The following is a 15,144-nucleotide window of genomic DNA, read 5'->3' as shown; positions in this document are numbered from 1 at the left end:
TGTTTTATGGATGAAGCTAAAAGAAAACATGATGAACGGAATACCAGAGTTTTATAAAGAGGTTGTAAAAGCATGGGGTGATTTTAGAAAGCATGTTGTTTGTACGTCTTTTACCAGGGAAGAGATTTTAAGACAACCATTGTTTTTAAATAATCAAATTAAAAAGGGAAATGATACCATTTTTTATAAAAAATGGTTTTATGCGGGGATAAAGCAAATAAAAGATATTTTGTATGAAGTGATACCTGGTTTTGTACCGGTGCAAGTAATAAGAGACGCAATTGTAGAAAATTATGACAATGAAACTAAAACAGTCTTAGAAAAACAATACAAACAAATGAAAGAAGTAATACCGGAAGAATGGATAAATATTATAGAAGGTACAGAAGAAACAAAAGGTAATGATGGAATGATGATTGATTTTAAAAGTAATGACAAACAGCATGCTTTTAAAGATGGTATTTTAAAGATGTTTTATTCTTGTTTATGTGAAGATGTTTTTATCACACCAAAAGCAGAAGGATATTGGCAAAGATTGTACCCAAGTATGGAAACTAAGAAAATATGGAAAAATCTAAGAGCTTGGTGGAAAAGTCCAATTTTAGAAAACTTTGATTATATTTTAAGACATAATTGTTTATTAAGTGAAATGAGACTGTGTAAATTTGGAATGGCAAGTGATGCAATATGCAAGGTATGTAATAGGGAAGATGAAGGATTGATACATATTTTTTTTAAATGCACAGGGTTAAAATGTTTTATAAAAAAATTAAAAGAAATGACAAGTAAATTGGGAGTAGAACAAAGATGTATTGATGAAGAATGGGAAACAATGTTTTTATTTGGTTCTAAAGGTAATTTTAAGAATGTGTGTTTTTTAAATTTGATATTAACCATTGCTAGATTTGTAATTTGGAGCAGAAGAAATTTTGTCAAACAAAAGAAAACAAAAATACCTGTGTGCAAACTTTTTAAGGTGAAGATGTGTTTTATTTTAAATGTTTTGTTTGATTACTGTAATATGAATGAAGAGAAAGATGTTTTTGTCAAAATTTTTGTAAATGATAACCCATTTATTGAAATGACATGGTTTCGATTTAATGTATTGTTGCCAGAATGTGATTCAGACTGTTTTTAAAATGTATTAACATGTTTTAAATAAATAAATAAATTAAAAAAAAAAAAAAAAAGAGCGCCCGATCTCGTCTGATCTCGGAAGCTAAGCAGCGTCGGGCCTGGTTAGTACTTGGATGGGAGACCGCCTGGGAATACCAGGTGCTGTAAGCTTTTGCCTTTTCTTCACTATTTATATAATATGCTGGCTTTTAGGTAGACGTGTTTTACCGCTCTATTTATTACAATCATTTACATATATTATAGAGTTTTAAGTGTTTTACATGTTTTTTAGGCCATTTTATTACTCTTAACATTTTAAGTGTATGTGTCTTTAATAAATGGATGGTTGGCCTGTCATGTGACTAGACACATGACAGGAAGCAGGAAGTACAACTGTATAAGAGAGCAGCATGACAAACAAAGGACAGTCACCAAACTGTTGGATTGAGGAGTTGCTAATTTTAGAGCTCACCTTTCCATTCACCACCTGCAAACTTTGGATTACACTTTCTGTGGATTGTATATACACTGGTGGACACTCACATTGGACTTATCAACACACTGGGGTTCTTGGACTGTTTTTAGGGTATGGACAAATGAACTGTATTCTTTTAACAGAGTTTACCTGTTTTTAGGGTATGGACAAATGAACTGTATTCTTTTAACAGAGTTTACCTAGTTTTATCGTGTTGTTTTAAAGTCTTTTATGTGAACCTTGTAAATACACCAAATCTATTTAAACCAATTTTCTTTTATGTCTCATTCTTTTAACCACTAGTCATCTCTCACAGTTAAATCGGACCCCATTTTAGTCTTGTAACTCGGCTGATAAGGCCGATTGTTACACTTTTATGGGAGACCGCCTGGGAATACCAGGTGCTGTAAGCTTTTGCCTTTTCTTCACTATTTATATAATATGCTGGCTTTTACGGAGGCTGATCTTTAAATAGCCCACTTTTTGGAGCAGCCCTCGCTTATGGCCATACCGCGCTGAGAGCGCCCGATCTCGTCTGATCTCGGAAGCTAAGCAGCGTCGGGCCTGGTTAGTACTTGGATGGGAGACCGCCTGGGAATACCAGGTGCTGTAAGCTTTTGCCTTTTCTTCACTATTTATATAATATGCTGGCTTTTACGGAGGCTGATCTTTAAATAGCCCACTTTTTGGAGTAGCCCTCGCTTATGGCCATACCGCCACCTGAGGGCGCTACTGAGCAGTTCAGGAAGTGACGTGGCAGCATTAGGAAGCAGTTGGTGAGAGAGGCTCACCTTATTTTTTGTTTTGTTTAGTGGGTTTTGTTAATTAAGATTTTTTATTTTTGAGTGAGTTTTTGTTAGTTTTCACACTTCCCAGCAGCAGTTTGCTGTCTGGGGAGTAGTTTTTTTTTTTTCTTCACGCACTTTTTACAATGGATGGATTACCAGCTAACGGTACGGATATGACAGGAGAAAGACGAGAGTTACTGAACAAAGGAATGGATAAAGGACAACAAGTTGGACATCTACGTATGGATTATAATAAGAGGATTTACTCGAAAGAGGCTACAGTGATAGTGGATTTGACAGAACTGAGAGATGCGAGGGCTGAAGATATAATTAAAGCAGTGAACGGAAAAGTTGGAGGGGGGAAGATACTGGCAGTGAGACCCAGACATGGAAAGGAGTATGAAATCACACTGACGAATACGGATGTATGTGAGGACTTGGAGGATTTTTTGATGATAAAAGGAAAACTGTGTGAGATAAGGAAATTACAAACAAGAGAGTATGTTGTTTCTTTCATACATTTGCCCGCCTACATTGCTGATTCTGATATTTTGGAAAAATTACATAATTGGGGAGTGACACCTGCATCTGAAATCAAAAGAAGAATGTATCCGGGCACCGATATAGCAGACGGTACAAGGTACCTAAGGGTGAAATTCCCAAAAGAAGTCATATCCTTGCCATACAGCACAAAATTTGACACGGAGGAAGGATCGCAGTACTTCCGGATTATGCATGATCGGCAGGTTAAAACCTGTCGATTGTGCATGAATCCTGGACACGTGTTCAAAAACTGCCCAGAGTTCAAGTGCTATCAGTGCGATGAACAGGGGCATTTCGCAAGGGACTGTGATGCGGTGAAGTGCCCGGAGTGCAGAAAAGTGATGGCAAGATGTGAGTGTTGGATAGCAGATTTGGATGGAACGCAAAATACAGATTTGGAAGATGTGGGTGGGCAAATGGTGGAAGAGACGGAACTTGGAAATGCTGGAGAGACTGCAAAAGAAAATGAAGGGAATAAAAAGACCAATGAGAAGAATCAGGAGATGGAAGAGGATGGACAAGAAGCAGCAATGGACGAAGGAATATGGACACCACTGAATATATCACAAGGAGCACTGGAAGAAATGGAGGAACAACATGCAAAAGGTAACGAGGAAGAAAAGAAAGAGAGAACTGAGGAGAAGAAAGAAGGGGAGAAAATGGACTTCAGAATGGATAGAAGAGAGACTATAAGAAGACGGATCACTAAGGTAATACCAAATCTAGAAGTTGCTAAGAAGAAGAGACTTGAGAAAAAAAAAGAACAGAGTAAAGAAAAAACTTTATGGGAAAATAGATTTCAAGCATTAATGGAGGAGGAGGAGGGAGAATAGAAAAAAAATGTTTGGTTTTTGTGATTTATTTTTCAATGTATGTTTTTTTATGTTTTTAAAAATTGTGTCATGGAATGCTAGGGGTTTGCTGAATATGGAGAAATTTGAAAAGATGAAGGTTTTATGTAAAAATACAGATGTCATTGTGTTGCAGGAAACAAATTGGAAAAATGAAAGTGTTAAAAGGTTTGAAACAAAATGGGATGGAAATATATATTTTAATAATGGAAATGATAAAGTAGGTTGTGGGGTTGCAGTTCTAATTAAAAGAGGAGTATGTGAAAAAGAACAAGTAATATTGGATGATGGAGTGGGAAAAAGTATGGCGGTGAAAATAGAAAAAGGAAAAGAGTTTTTTATTATCTATAATATTCATGCACCAAATGAAGAAAAGGGAAAAGTAGATTTTTTTAAAAAAGTGAATATTAATTTAAAAACATGGCAGAATGTTATTTTAATGGGTGATTTCAATACTGTCTTTACAGAATTGGATTTGGCAAGTGAAATGGTTTTTAAGACAGACAAAGGGAGAGAGGAATTGGTGAAAATAATGAAGGAATGTAATCTAATAGATATATGGAGGGAAAGAAATAGGAAAAAGAGAAAATTTTCAAGAGTGCAAGTGGTAATGAATAAGATAAAACAAAGTAGAATTGATTACGTTTTATGTAAGGAGGAAATGGAGGGAAATATCCAAAATGTATTTTATAAGGAAGTAGGGTATAGTGATCATTTTCTTTTATGTATGACTTTAGATTGTGTAAGAGTGGAGAGAGGATCAGGAGTGTGGGTCTTAAATGCAACAATTTTAAAAGAAGAATCTTACAAAGAAAGAATTAAACAACTATTAGAAGTTAGTAAATTAAATAAGATTTACGCAGAAGAGAAAAGAATATGGTGGGATAACGTGAAATTGGATATAAAGAGTTTATCAATACAATTTTGTAAATTGTTAAAAAAAGCTAACATCAGAAAGGAAACTGAGATAAGAAAAGAGATAGATAAAGAAGAAAAAAGACAGGAGCAAAATCTAAATGAAGAAGACATAGGTAAAATCTTAATTTTACGAGAAAAATTAAGGGAAATTGAAGATGAAAAATGTAAGGGGGCGATCATTAGAAGTAAAGCAAAATATGTTGTGGAGGGGGAAAGATGCACAAAATTTTTTTTTGATTTAGAAAAAAATAGACAAAGAGCAGATTTAATGAAGGAGGTGTTAGATAAAAATGGAGACATAAAGCAAGGAACAAAAGAGATTTTATTGGTAATTAAGAATTTTTATGAAGACATGTTTAAGAGACAAGGGGTTGATAAAATAGAAGAAGATTTCTTTTTAAATCAAATAAAAGTAAAGGTCTCTACGGAAGATAAGGTTTTATGTGATGATGAGATAACAGAAGAGGAAATTGACACAGCAATAAAGCAGTTAACGTTGGGAAAGAGCCCAGGTATAGATGGGTTAACAAACGAGTTTTATAAGAATTTTAGAGAAATATTAGTCCCAATTTTAAAAGAAGTATATGATGAGATTTTTAAAAAAGAGGAGTTAAGTGAAAGAATGAAGATAGGAATGATTAAAATGATTTATAAAAAAAGAGGAAATCCTAATGATCTTAAGAATTACAGGCCTTTAACAATGCTAAATACAGATTTCAAAATTTTAGCAAAGGTGTTAGCAAATAGATTAAGGACAGTTTTACCTAAAATCATAAGTACTACCCAGGCATATGGAATACAAGATAAAGATATTCTAGATATTGTTCAAAGTATAAGAGACACAATGTTTTATATGAAGGAAAAAAATAAGAAGGGATATTTAATAAGTTTGGATTTAGAAAAAGCCTTTGATAGAGTGGAGCATGGATATTTACTAAATGTTATCAAAGAATTTGGATTTGGGAAAAATTTTAGAAAGTGGATTATGATCTTTTATTCTAATATTTTTACGTGTATTAAATGCAATGGGTTTTTATCAGAATGTTTTCAACTAACAAGGTCTATAAGGCAAGGATGTCCTTTATCTGCTTTACTTTATTCACTAGTAGCAGAACCTTTGGGATTAGCAATAAAAGCAGATACAGAGATAAAGGGTATTAGAATAGAGGGAAGTAATATACAGGAGCCAATCTACCAATACGCAGATGACACAACATTGTTGGTTGAAGACATTCAAAGTGTTGTTAAGGCAATGGGGATTGTGGAGAAATATTGTAAAGGGTCTGGAGCTAAGGTCAATATTGAAAAGAGCTTGTGTATGAGAATTGGGAATGTGGAAACATTACCTCAGCACATGCATTTTAAAGAAGAAGGAGAACATATAAAACTTTTAGGAATTTGGATGGGTATGGATTTTAATAAAGCTGATGTTTTTAATTGGGAGGGAGCATTAAAAGGAATGGAACAAAGATTGAGATTTTGGAAATTAAGAAATTTAACATTAAAGGGAAAGGTATTAGTGATAAATGCTTTAATGCTTTCTAAGATTTGGTATGTGCTGAGTGTAACTCCATTGCCTTATGAGTTTTTTAAAAGAATAAAAGAAAGTGTTTTAAATTTTTTATGGGGAAAGGGAAGAGCAAAAATTGCATATGATACGCTTATTGGTGGAACTGATGTAGGAGGACTAGGGCTATTAGATCCAATGTTAAGAATGAAAACATTAAGAGTTAAATTGGTGAAAAGGTTTATGGATGTTAAGAGAAAGGCAATGTGGAAAAATGTAATGGAATATTTTTTAAAGAAATTTAGTAATTTTAGCATGGGATGGAACGCACTGTGGATGAAGACAAAAAAATATATGTTAATGGGTCTACCAAATTTTTATAAAGAAGTTTTAGAAACCTGGTCATCTTTCTTAGATAAAGTATTAATTTTACCAAAAGGAAGAATGCAACTGTTAGAACAACCTCTGTTTTTAAACTCGAATGTTACAAATGAAGGGAATGTAATTTACTATAAGAAATGGTGGGATGGAGGAGTAAGACAAGTCAAAGACATTTTATATGAAGTAATAAATGGTTATCTTCCAGTACAAGCAATTATGGATGCAATTTTTGAAATAGAAAGGAATGTGACAAAAGGAACACTGATAAAACAGTTTGATGAATTAAAGAAAGCAATACCAAAAGGATGGGTGGAAAGGATTGAAAAAAATGAAAAGGATGAGAATGAAGGCATGCCTGAGCTATATTTAAAAAAGACAAATGGTGAAAATAAGTGTTTTTTTGAATGTAAAGTAAAAGATTTTTATTTGGTTTTTAGGGAAAGGGCTTTTGCTAAACCTGTGGCAAACAGCTATTGGAAAGAAAGATATGATGTAGATGAAATAGATATTTGGAAAAATGTGGGAATGAAATATATGGATCCAATTTTAGAAGATTTTAATTTCTTATTAAGACATAATGGTATTTTAACAGAAATGAGGTTGTGTAAAATTGGGATAGAAAAAGATGCAAGGTGTAAGGTATGCATGAAAAGTGATGAAGGTCTATTACATCTATTTTTTTATTGTGAAGAATTGGATGATTTTATGGGAAGAATGAAAAAAATTGTAAAATCCATGCTGAAAGAAAAATATAATGAGAATATGACACAAAATGCTTGGGAAAAAATGGTTTTATTTGGGTACAATGGTAAAGGTTGTAATGTGAATGTCTTTACTTTATTGACAACAATTGCAAAGAATGTAATATGGCTAAGAAGAAATGTATCAAAATATGAAAAAAGGAAAGTTGATGTATGGGTTTTGTTTAAAAACAAAATTGAAAACTCTGTGAATTTAATATGGAAATATTTTCTAATGAGTGACAGAGAGGATGATTTTATTGAAACGTTTGTAAAAGGAAACACATTGGTAGAGTATTCAGAAAATAGTTTGCAATGGAAATGGCAGAAATATGAATGAATTAATGTACATGTCTGCATATGTAAAAAATGTGAAATGTATTTTGTACTTTTTGTGATGTAATATGTTTTTTTAAATAAAAAAATAATTAAAAAAAAAAAAAAAAAAAAAAGAGCGCCCGATCTCGTCTGATCTCGGAAGCTAAGCAGCGTCGGGCCTGGTTAGTACTTGGATGGGAGACCGCCTGGGAATACCAGGTGCTGTTAGCTTTTGCCTTTTCTTCACTATTTATATAATATGCTGGCTTTTACGGAGGCTGATCTTTAAATAGCCCACTTTTTGGAGCAGCCCTCGCTTACGGCCATACTCACATTGGACTTATCAACACACTGGGATTCTTGGACTGTTTTTAGGGTATGGACAAATGAACTGTATTCTTTTAACAGCGTTTACCTCATTTTATCGTGTTGTTTTAAAGTCTTTTATGTGAACCTTGTAAATAAACCAAATCTATTTAAACCAATCTTCTTTTATGTCTCATTCTTTTAACCACTAGTCATCTCTCACAGTTAAATCTGACCCCATTTTAGTCTTGTAACTCGGCCGATAAGGCCGATTGTTACACTTGGATGGGAGACCGCCTGGGAATACCAGGTGCTGTAAGCTTTTGCCTTTTCTTCACTATTTATATAATATGCTGGCTTTTAGAAAGACGTGTTTTACCGCTCTATTTATTACAATCATTTAAATGTATTATAGAGTTTTAAGTGTTTTACATGTTTTTTAGGCCATTTTATTACTCTTAACATTTTAAGTGTATGTGTCTTTAATAAATGGATGGTTGGCCTCTCATGTGACTAGACACATGACAGGAAGCAGGAAGTACAACTGTATAAGAGAGCAGCATGACAAACAAAGGACAGTCACCAAACTGTTGGATTGAGGAGTTGCTAATTTTAGAGCTCACCTTTCCATTCACCACCTGCAAACTTTGGATTACACTTTCTGTGGATTGTATATACACTGGTGGACACTCACATTGGACTTATCAACACACTGGGATTCTTGGACTGTTTTTAGGGTATGGACAAATGAACTGTATTCTTTTAACAGAGTTTACCTGTTTTTAGGGTATGGACAAATGAACTGTATTCTTTTAACAGAGTTTACCTAGTTTTATCGTGTTGTTTTAAAGTCTTTTATGTGAACCTTGTAAATACACCAAATCTATTTAAACCAATTTTCTTTTATGTCTCATTCTTTTAACCACTAGTCATCTCTCACAGTTAAATCGGACCCCATTTTAGTCTTGTAACTCGGCTGATAAGGCCGATTGTTACACTTTTATGGGAGACCGCCTGGGAATACCAGGTGCTGTAAGCTTTTGCCTTTTCTTCACTATTTATATAATATGCTGGCTTTTACGGAGGCTGATCTTTAAATAGCCCACTTTTTAGAGCAGCCCTCGCTTATGGCCATACCGCGCTGAGAGCGCCCGATCTTGTCTGATCTCGGAAGCTAAGCAGCGTCGGGCCTGGTTAGTACTTGGATGGGAGACCGCCTGGGAATACCAGGTGCTGTAAGCTTTTGCCTTTTCTTCACTATTTATATAATATGCTGGCTTTTACGGAGGCTGATCTTTAAATAGCCCACTTTTTGGAGTAGCCCTCGCTTATGGCCATACCGCGCTGAGAGCGCCCGATCTCGTCTGATCTCGGAAGCTAAGCAGCGTCGGGCCTGGTTAGTACTTGGATGGGAGACCGCCTGGGAATACCAGGTGCTGTAAGCTTTTGCCTTTTCTTCACTATTTATATAATATGCTGGCTTTTAGGTAGACGTGTTTTACCGCTCTATTTATTACAATCATTTACATATATTATAGAGTTTTAAGTGTTTTACATGTTTTTTAGGCCATTTTATTACTCTTAACATTTTAAGTGTATGTGTCTTTAATAAATGGATGGTTGGCCTGTCATGTGACTAGACACATGACAGGAAGCAGGAAGTACAACTGTATAAGAGAGCAGCATGACAAACAAAGGACAGTCACCAAACTGTTGGATTGAGGAGTTGCTAATTTTAGAGCTCACCTTTCCATTCACCACCTGCAAACTTTGGATTACACTTTCTGTGGATTGTATATACACTGGTGGACACTCACATTGGACTTATCAACACACTGGGGTTCTTGGACTGTTTTTAGGGTATGGACAAATGAACTGTATTCTTTTAACAGAGTTTACCTGTTTTTAGGGTATGGACAAATGAACTGTATTCTTTTAACAGAGTTTACCTAGTTTTATCGTGTTGTTTTAAAGTCTTTTATGTGAACCTTGTAAATACACCAAATCTATTTAAACCAATTTTCTTTTATGTCTCATTCTTTTAACCACTAGTCATCTCTCACAGTTAAATCGGACCCCATTTTAGTCTTGTAACTCGGCTGATAAGGCCGATTGTTACACTTTTATGGGAGACCGCCTGGGAATACCAGGTGCTGTAAGCTTTTGCCTTTTCTTCACTATTTATATAATATGCTGGCTTTTACGGAGGCTGATCTTTAAATAGCCCACTTTTTGGAGCAGCCCTCGCTTACGGCCATACCGCGCTTTTGCCTTTTCTTCACTATTTATATAATATGCTGGCTTTTAGAAAGACGTGTTTTTCCGCTCTATTTATTACAATCATTTACATGTATTATAGAGTTTTAAGTGTTTTACATGTTTTTTAGGCCATTTTATTACTCTTAACATTTTAAGTGTATGTGTCTTTAATAAATGGATGGTTGGCCTGTCATGTGACTAGACACATGACAGGAAGCAGGAAGTACAACTGTATAAGAGAGCAGCATGACAAACAAAGGACAGTCACCAAACTGTTGGATTGAGGAGTTGCTAATTTTAGAGCTCACCTTTCCATTCACCACCTGCAAACTTTGGATTACACTTTCTGTGGATTGTATATACACTGGTGGACACTCACATTGGACTTATCAACACACTGGGGTTCTTGGACTGTTTTTAGGGTATGGACAAATGAACTGTATTCTTTTAACAGAGTTTACCTGTTTTTAGGGTATGGACAAATGAACTGTATTCTTTTAACAGAGTTTACCTAGTTTTATCGTGTTGTTTTAAAGTCTTTTATGTGAACCTTGTAAATACACCAAATCTATTTAAACCAATTTTCTTTTATGTCTCATTCTTTTAACCACTAGTCATCTCTCACAGTTAAATCGGACCCCATTTTAGTCTTGTAACTCGGCTGATAAGGCCGATTGTTACACTTTTATGGGAGACCGCCTGGGAATACCAGGTGCTGTAAGCTTTTGCCTTTTCTTCACTATTTATATAATATGCTGGCTTTTACGGAGGCTGATCTTTAAATAGCCCACTTTTTGGAGCAGCCCTCGCTTATGGCCATACCGCGCTGAGAGCGCCCGGTCTCGTCTGATCTCGGAAGCTAAGCAGCGTCGGGCCTGGTTAGTACTTGGATGGGAGACCACCTGGGAATACCATGTGCTGTAAGCTTTTGCCTTTTCTTCACTATTTATATAATATGCTGGCTTTTACGGAGGCTGATCTTTAAATAGCCCACTTTTTGGAGCAGCCCTCGCTTATGGCCATACCGCGCTGAGAGCGCCCGATCTCGTCTGATCTCGGAAGCTAAGCAGCGTCGGGCCTGGTTAGTACTTGGATGGGAGACCGCCTGGGAATACCAGGTGCTGTAAGCTTTTGCCTTTTCTTCACTATTTATATAATATGCTGGCTTTTAGAAAGACGTGTTTTACCGCTCTATTTATTACAATCATTTACATGTATTATAGAGTTTTAAGTGTTTTACATGTTTTTTAGGCCATTTTATTACTCTTAACATTTTAAGTGTATGTGTCTTTAATAAATGGATGGTTGGCCTGTCATGTGACTAGACACATGACAGGAAGCAGGAAGTACAACTGTATAAGAGAGCAGCATGACAAACAAAGGACAGTCACCAAACTGTTGGATTGAGGAGTTGCTAATTTTAGAGCTCACCTTTCCATTCACCACCTGCAAACTTTGGATTACACTTTCTGTGGATTGTATATACACTGGTGGACACTCACATTGGACTTATCAACACACTGGGGTTCTTGGACTGTTTTTAGGGTATGGACAAATGAACTGTATTCTTTTAACAGAGTTTACCTGTTTTTAGGGTATGGACAAATGAACTGTATTCTTTTAACAGAGTTTACCTAGTTTTATCGTGTTGTTTTAAAGTCTTTTATGTGAACCTTGTAAATACACCAAATCTATTTAAACCAATTTTCTTTTATGTCTCATTCTTTTAACCACTAGTCATCTCTCACAGTTAAATCGGACCCCATTTTAGTCTTGTAACTCGGCTGATAAGGCCGATTGTTACACTTTTATGGGAGACCGCCTGGGAATACCAGGTGCTGTAGGCTTTTGCCTTTTCTTCACTATTTATATAATATGCTGGCTTTTACGGAGGCTGATCTTTAAATAGCCCACTTTTTGGAGCAGCCCTCACTTACGGCCATACCGCGCTGAGAGCGCCCGATCTCGTCTGATCTCGGAAGCTAAGCAGCGTCGGCCCTGCTTAGTACTTGGATGGGAGACCGCCTGGGAATACCAGGTGCTGAAATCTTATGCCTTTTCTTCACTATTTATATAATATGCTGGCTTTTACGGAGGCTGATCTTTAAATAGCCCACTTTTTGGAGCAGCCCTCGCTTATGGCCATACCGCGCTGAGAGCGCCCGATCTCGTCTGATCTCGGTAGCTAAGCAGCGTCGGGCCTGGTTAGTACTTGGATGGGAGACCGCCTGGGAATACCAGGTGCTGTAAGCTTTTGCCTTTTCTTCACTATTTATATAATATGCTGGCTTTTAGAAAGACGTGTTTTACCGCTCTATTTATTACAATCATTTACATGTATTATAGAGTTTTAAGTGTTTTACATGTTTTTTAGGCCATTTTATTACTCTTAACATTTTAAGTGTATGTTTCTTTAATAAATGGATGGTTGGCCTGTCATGTGACTAGACACATGACAGGAAGCAGGAAGTACAACTGTATAAGAGAGCAGCATGACAAACAAAGGACAGTCACCAAACTGTTGGATTGAGGAGTTGCTAATTTTAGAGCTCACCTTTCCATTCACCACCTGCAAACTTTGGATTACACTTTCTGTGGATTGTATATACACCGGTGGAAACTCACATTGGACTTATCAACACACTGGGATTCTTGGACTGTTTTTAGGGTATGGACAAATGAACTGTATTCTTTTAACAGCGTTTACCTCATTTTATCGTGTTGTTTTAAAGTCTTTTATGTGAACCTTGTAAATAAACCAAATCTATTTAAACCAATCTTCTTTTATGTCTCATTCTTTTAACCACTAGTCATCTCTCACAGTTAAATCTGACCCCATTTTAGTCTTGTAACTCGGCCGATAAGGCCGATTGTTACACTTGGATGGGAGACCGCCTGGGAATACCAGGTGCTGTAAGCTTTTGCCTTTTCTTCACTATTTATATAATATGCTGGCTTTTAGAAAGACGTGTTTTACCGCTCTATTTATTACAATCATTTAAATGTATTATAGAGTTTTAAGTGTTTTACATGTTTTTTAGGCCATTTTATTACTCTTAACATTTTAAGTGAGTGTGTGTCTTTAAAAAATGGATGGTTGGCCTGCCATGTGACTAGACACATGACAGGAAGCAGGAAGTACAACTGTATAAGAGAGCAGCATGACAAACAAAGGACAGTCACCAAACTGTTGGATTGAGGAGTTGCTAATTTTAGAGCTCACCTTTCCATTCACCACCTGCAAACTTTGGATTACACTTTCTGTGGATTGTATATACACCGGTGGACACTCACATTGGACTTATCAACACACTGGGATTCTTGGACTGTTTTTAGGGTATGGACAAATGAACTGTATTCTTTTAACAGCGTTTACCTCATTTTATCGTGTTGTTTTAAAGTCTTTTATGTGAACCTTGTAAATAAACCAAATCTATTTAAACCAATCTTCTTTTATGTCTCATTTTTTTAACCACTAGTCATCTCTCACAGTTAAATCTGACCCCATTTTAGCCTTGTAACTCGGCCGATAAGGCCGATTGTTACACTTGGATGGGAGACCGCCTGGGAATACCAGGTGCTGTAAGCTTTTGCCTTTTCTTCACTATTTATATAATATGCTGGCTTTTACGGAGGCTGATCTTTAAATAGCCCACTTTTTGGAGCAGCCCTCGCTTACGGCCATACCGCGCTGAGAGAGCCCGATCTCGTCTGATCTCGGAAGCTAAGCAGCGTCGGGCCTGCTTAGTACTTGGATGGGAGACCGCCTGGGAATACCAGGTGCTGTAAGCTTTTGCCTTTTCTTCACTATTTATATAATATGCTGGCTTTTAGAAAGACGTGTTTTACCGCTCTATTTATTACAATCATTTAAATGTATTATAGAGTTTTAAGTGTTTTACATGTTTTTTAGGCCATTTTATTACTCTTAACATTTTAAGTGAGTGTGTGTCTTTAAAAAATGGATGGTTGGCCTGCCATGTGACTAGACACATGACAGAAAGCAGGAAGTACAACTGTATAAGAGAGCAGCATGACAAACAAAGGACAGTCACCAAACTGTTGGATTGAGGAGTTGCTAATTTTAGAGCTCACCTTTCCATTCACCACCTACAAACTTTGGATTACACTTTCTGTGGATTGTATATACACTGGTGGACACTCACATTGGACTTATCAACACACTGGGGTTCTTGGACTGTTTTTAGGGTATGGACAAATGAACTGTATTCTTTTAACAGAGTTTACCTGTTTTTAGGGTATGGACAAATGAACTGTATTCTTTTAACAGAGTTTACCTAGTTTTATCGTGTTGTTTTAAAGTCTTTTATGTGAACCTTGTAAATACACCAAATCTATTTAAACCAATTTTCTTTTATGTCTCATTCTTTTAACCACTAGTCATCTCTCACAGTTAAATCGGACCCCATTTTAGTCTTGTAACTCGGCTGATAAGGCCGATTGTTACACTTTTATGGGAGACCGCCTGGGAATACCAGGTGCTGTAAGCTTTTGCCTTTTCTTCACTATTTATATAATATGCTGGCTTTTACGGAGGCTGATCTTTAAATAGCCCACTTTTTGGAGCAGCCCTCACTTACGGCCATACCGCGCTGAGAGCGCCCGATCTCGTCTGATCTCGGAAGCTAAGCAGCGTCGGCCCTGCTTAGTACTTGGATGGGAGACCGCCTGGGAATACCAGGTGCTGAAATCTTATGCCTTTTCTTCACTATTTATATAATATGCTGGCTTTTACGGAGGCTGATCTTTAAATAGCCCACTTTTTGGAGCAGCCCTCGCTTATGGCCATACCGCGCTGAGAGCGCCCGATCTCGTCTGATCTCGGTAGCTAAGCAGCGTCGGGCCTGGTTAGTACTTGGATGGGAGACCGCCTGGGAATACCAGGTGCTGTAAGCTTTTGCCTTTTCTTCACTATTTATAT

The 15,144-nt window shown here is 36.4% G+C and overlaps 10 non-coding genes across 10 annotated transcripts; all 10 read left to right on the top strand.

The window, feature by feature from the left end:
* The first annotated feature begins 2,088 nt into the window (after positions 1-2,088).
* On the top strand, positions 2,089-2,207 carry LOC141307752 (5S ribosomal RNA). The gene has a single exon (XR_012346689.1). It is a non-coding gene; the product is annotated as a 5S ribosomal RNA (ribosomal RNA).
* A 6,859-nt stretch (positions 2,208-9,066) lies between these two features.
* Positions 9,067-9,185, top strand: LOC141306741 (5S ribosomal RNA). The gene has a single exon (XR_012345699.1). It is a non-coding gene; the product is annotated as a 5S ribosomal RNA (ribosomal RNA).
* An 84-nt stretch (positions 9,186-9,269) lies between these two features.
* On the top strand, positions 9,270-9,388 carry LOC141307740 (5S ribosomal RNA). The gene has a single exon (XR_012346687.1). It is a non-coding gene; the product is annotated as a 5S ribosomal RNA (ribosomal RNA).
* Positions 9,389-11,010: 1,622 nt separating this feature from the next.
* LOC141307459 (5S ribosomal RNA) lies at positions 11,011-11,129 on the top strand. Its single transcript, XR_012346413.1, has one exon. It is a non-coding gene; the product is annotated as a 5S ribosomal RNA (ribosomal RNA).
* Positions 11,130-11,213: 84 nt separating this feature from the next.
* Positions 11,214-11,332, top strand: LOC141307727 (5S ribosomal RNA). Its single transcript, XR_012346678.1, has one exon. It is a non-coding gene; the product is annotated as a 5S ribosomal RNA (ribosomal RNA).
* An 801-nt stretch (positions 11,333-12,133) lies between these two features.
* LOC141307735 (5S ribosomal RNA) lies at positions 12,134-12,252 on the top strand. Its single transcript, XR_012346686.1, has one exon. It is a non-coding gene; the product is annotated as a 5S ribosomal RNA (ribosomal RNA).
* Positions 12,253-12,336: 84 nt separating this feature from the next.
* On the top strand, positions 12,337-12,455 carry LOC141305578 (5S ribosomal RNA). The gene has a single exon (XR_012344543.1). It is a non-coding gene; the product is annotated as a 5S ribosomal RNA (ribosomal RNA).
* A 1,420-nt stretch (positions 12,456-13,875) lies between these two features.
* Positions 13,876-13,994, top strand: LOC141307378 (5S ribosomal RNA). Its single transcript, XR_012346331.1, has one exon. It is a non-coding gene; the product is annotated as a 5S ribosomal RNA (ribosomal RNA).
* An 803-nt stretch (positions 13,995-14,797) lies between these two features.
* Positions 14,798-14,916, top strand: LOC141307734 (5S ribosomal RNA). Its single transcript, XR_012346685.1, has one exon. It is a non-coding gene; the product is annotated as a 5S ribosomal RNA (ribosomal RNA).
* Positions 14,917-15,000: 84 nt separating this feature from the next.
* Positions 15,001-15,119, top strand: LOC141305577 (5S ribosomal RNA). Its single transcript, XR_012344542.1, has one exon. It is a non-coding gene; the product is annotated as a 5S ribosomal RNA (ribosomal RNA).
* Positions 15,120-15,144: the final 25 nt, after the last annotated feature.

This window comes from Garra rufa, unplaced genomic scaffold, assembly GCF_049309525.1.
Source record: "Garra rufa unplaced genomic scaffold, GarRuf1.0 hap1_unplaced_002, whole genome shotgun sequence".
Classification (NCBI taxonomy): domain Eukaryota; kingdom Metazoa; phylum Chordata; class Actinopteri; order Cypriniformes; family Cyprinidae; genus Garra; species Garra rufa.
This window is presented reverse-complemented; position numbering and strand designations above follow the sequence as displayed.